The sequence below is a fragment of the Balaenoptera ricei genome, chromosome 4, assembly GCF_028023285.1.
Source record: "Balaenoptera ricei isolate mBalRic1 chromosome 4, mBalRic1.hap2, whole genome shotgun sequence".
NCBI classification, from domain to species: Eukaryota; Metazoa; Chordata; class Mammalia; order Artiodactyla; family Balaenopteridae; genus Balaenoptera; species Balaenoptera ricei.
Genome location: NC_082642.1, coordinates 2155948 through 2160400, shown reverse-complemented (window position 1 = coordinate 2160400; position 4453 = coordinate 2155948).

The following is a 4453-nucleotide window of genomic DNA, read 5'->3' as shown; positions in this document are numbered from 1 at the left end:
CAACACTGGTTCGTGTTTGCTCACCAGTCACTCTCCCCCCATTCTGAGTTCTCTCGGAATTCTTGCTTGTCTCATCTGAAAAGCAGTCCAAGTCAGTATTTGTTGACTGTCTGATGTGTTCAAGGTCTTGTGCTACTGACCTCAGATGAGGCAAACAAGAGGAAAAGGGAGCCCTTGCCCTTAAAGCACCGGACTGATGTGGGGAGGGAGGAGAGGCTGAGACAAGCACACAGATAGCCCCAATGCAAAGGACCTGGCAGGCACCACAGGAATCCTGTGAGTTGTGGAAGGGTTTTAAGGAGGTTGGTCACATTCAAAAGACTTGATAGAGAAAGCGCGGGGGACTTCCCTGGTGGTCCAGTGGTTAAGACTCCACACTTCCACTACAGGGGGTGCGGGTTCGATCCCTGGTCGGGGAACTAAGATCCTGCATGGTGCTTGGCGTGGCCAAAAAAAAAAGAGGAAGAAGAAAGTGTGGTATTAGAAATGCATCTTGAATAGTAAGTAGGTCTTCTAGAGGCAGAAAAGGATGGGCAAAGTATTTGGGGAAGAGCAGGAACAAAACCATGGAGGTAGGAAAAGGTTTGTGTGTGTGTGTGTGTGTGTGTGTGTGTGTGTGTGCGTGCATGTGGAGAAAAACAAGCAAAGACATTTCAGCTGGATCCTGGTCTGAGCAGGAGTCCAGTGGGACACAGATGTAGGCTGGGGCCATTCAGAAGAGGCACTTACTTCAGCTTGCTAAGTAAGAAGGTTTTTGAGAAAAAAACCTGATGTGATCCAAGCAGTACTTTGGGAACATTGAGTTAGTGGCCAGTGTGCAGACTGGAGAGACAGACGGACCAAGCTGCCTACCGTGGAGAGGACAAGAGAGTGGTGACCCTCAGGATGGGCCACACGGGGCCACCACATGGTGGTACCCAGAGTCCAGGAAACTCTGGAGTCGGGCTGAGGAGGAGATGTCATGAGATGTTATTTTAAAAACTCTAGTTAGTCTGAGGTGAGCCACCCTCTGTTCTGACCTATACTTGAGGTCTGGAGAGGCCAACATTTTCCTGTCTTACACAAGAAACACAAAATCAAGTTTCCTCCCCAAGGGAGCCGCCAAATTCATCTTTCCCTAATATCCACAGCCATTCCACAGGGATCTGCAAGAAAAAAAACAAGCGGTTGAAATGGAGGCCGGAGTACCCTGTCTTTGTGCCTCAGAACTTCTGAACAGCCCCGAGGGTAGAGGATTTCACCTGTGTCTAGCAGCCTCCCTCCTCCACCTGTGCCCTTGGTCCTGCCGCTTCCCTGCCCACAGCTCCTGCGGGCTCGCCCTCTCCCCTGGCTCCATCCCTCCACCAGCCATCCCCGTGCGCCTTCTGCCCCAAACCTCAGCCGCTGCTGGAGCCTCCTGACTGCCTCTTTGCCCTCCTGCCCCCTCCCTGGCCCTGCCCTTTGAGCCACAGACAGACAGACACCCGGAGTGGTCCTTTTCAGAGTGAAATAACACTATGTCACTATCTTGCTTCAACCCTCCACGGAGACCACTCTGGCCTCCTTGCTGCTTTCACACACGCCAAGCGCGTGCCACACTCAGGCTTGGCCCTTGCTCTCCCCTCTGCCTGGGATATTCTCCCTCAGATACTGGTATGGCCCACTCCCTCGCTTTAGGCTTTTATCTGAATGCCACCTCCTCAGAGAGGACTTTTTGGGCTGCCCTGTCACTCTCCATCCACGGACCCCGCTTCATTGTTCTTTGTAACGGAGATGGCGTCAGTGTCTGTGTGGTGTCCATCTGCACCAGCAGCAGGATGTGAGCTCCATGAGGATGGGGTCTCTGTTTTGCCCACCTCAGTTTGCTCAGGGCCTGGATAAGGGCCAGGTTCTCAAATATTTGTCGAATGAATGAATGTGGAGATCTCTCTAGAAAACACTCTCCTTTGGCTCTGCTTCTGTTTCTTGGTCCTCATTCACTTTGGTCCTTGAAGGTTCTGACTTACCTGAGCACCACGGCCTGGCCCCTTGACCAGCATGGAGCTAAATGTTTCTCCTCCTCCGTCTCAGACCACTCCCGATACTTTCACGGGCTCCCTAAATATAAATACACCCCAAGATTCACTCCTTACTCTCCTCTCACTCCCTCTGCCTTTTCTCCATCTTCATCTCTTATCTCTGTGCAGATGATACCTTACTGTTCACTTTCAGCCTAGATCTCTATAAACTCCAGTCCTTCCAATGCCCAGTAGACGGGACGGCACCTCATATTTCATATATTCAGTACTTAAAATTTTCCTCCCCCTCCTCGCTTTTCTATGCGATATGTGTTACTAACATTACTGTTTCCTTGGCTTCCAAGTTAGAAGTCTTAGAGTCCTTTTTTTCATTCCTCCTTCAGACTCTTTCCTATTAGTCACCAGTCTACTGAATCTTCCTTTGAAGTGCCTCTTATGTCTCTTCAGCTATTTCCATTCTCACAGCAACCACCCTGTTACAACCTTTGCCTGCCTGGCCAGAACCAGCTTGACCTCTTTGGTGGTTCCCTTCCTGCTGCAGGCCCCTATTTAGGAGCCCCTCGCCTTATATCTCTGCTTCGAAGAGCCGCTCCCCGCTCTGATCCACCAGCCTCACCTCACTGCGTCTCCAGCCCAGCTGTGGCTCCCTGCTTGCCCCTGCACTGCCCAAGGCTCCCAACCCTGCTCTTAAGTAGAAGTCTAAAAGCCACGGAGGCCAGGCCCACTCCTTTCGCCACCTAGGCCCAGCTCCTAGCACCTCGGTCCACTCAGAGGCCCCAGCTCCCATCTCCCCAGGCAATGAGGTTTGAAGTCACTTCTCCACCAGCACCTCTCACCCCCCTCCAGTTTCCTCCCCTCATTCCGTCAGATGTGATGTCAGATAACAGTCAGAATCATTTTTGGAAGAGTTGCTTTAAGGGCTTGGCCACCCTGCTAAAAAATGAATAGCTCTCTATTTCCTATATAATGAAGACCGAATACCTCATCTTACAACTCAAATTCGAGTATGATCTACCTTTTAGCCATGAAGTTCCTAAAATAGGCCTAAGACTCGAATGCTTAGAGGGGCTGGGAAGGTAATGGAAATGAACAATACGTGTACTACAATAGGGAGTGGTGGAGACTGGCACACTGGAGAGCACGTGTGCTCTTTGAAGAGGAGAACCAGCTGTTGCCCTGAAGAAATCTGGGCCTGCTAGTGCCAGATGTTCTCATTATTCAACAGAAGCTAGAAATCTGAATTTTTATGCAAAATTTCCTGAGTTTTTAAACGTTGGCTTAAAAAATATTTGGCACAGTGCAAATCATGTCTGCAGGCTGGATCCAGCTGCAGAGATACAGATTGGAATTCTGCCCTCTGTACCAAGCAAACCAGCCAAAAGCTCTGAGCCTACACCTGTGAAAATAGTAATAATAGCAATAAGCAACTGTCAGTATGGTGTTAAAGATCTATTAGCACCCAACTGAGACCTCCTCCTTGGTGTAATCAGAAGGAAAGAGAATTCAAGTGGTAATAACTTTCTCACTATGTGAGTCAGTGGCATTTGCTGTCTGGCCCATGTACAACCTAAAACCATCCCTTAGCGCCAGTAGCAATGGCCCCATTTGTGTCCCAACCTGGCATAAGGTACACAAGCCATGCTTGTTGTAGTAAATAAGTGGCATTTCCAGAGGCTTTGAGACAAAATTCTTTAAAGAGTCTGTGTTCCAAATGTTTGTTTATAAGGGTTTTGTTTTTTTTCCAACATGGAGCACACTTTCCCCAGAAATGGGGATATAAATAGGACCACAGAAGCAACACTGCAGATGGATTACTTTACATTTGCAATGAAAAAGAGTAGCCAAGAAGGCTGTTACAAATATATGGTGTGACACATCAACCCCACAACCCTCCTCTGCCCTAGTGGCTCCTGGTCAGAAATAAACCTCTGGGAGTCAGGCCTTTGGGAGGAGCCAGGACAGACAGAAGGGTAGGGTGGGGTGGTGGAGGAGAGTGTCTGACAGGATGTAGAGCTTGTGAAGTCCCTGGAGGGAAGGTACTGGCCCTCCAACCACTCTCCCTGGACTTGTCATCAGCACTGGCCTAGGCATGGCCCTCCTTTGAGGCTGGGGTTTGGCCAGAAGTAAGGAAGGGGAGAACACAAGTTAGGGGAGCGTCCCTCCAGCTGTCCTAGAGCCGAGAGCACCACAGGACAGCACAGTTTTCCTTCCTGACCAGGGTGCTAGTGCAGTGGGCTTGGGAGAACGAGCAGGCAAACGCATCTGGAAATGTCTCCAACTTACTCAGGTCAGAGTTCCCTCTCACCTCCCCACCGCTTCCTCCCAGACCTGCCTCTCCCTGGGAGCTGGCTGGAGGCATTTCCTTTACCTCGCATTTCAGTCTTTCTCCACAAGTTCAGCAAATGGAGCTGACAGCACCCCAGGGGACTCCTACCATCTCCTCAGTCTCCAGGGAG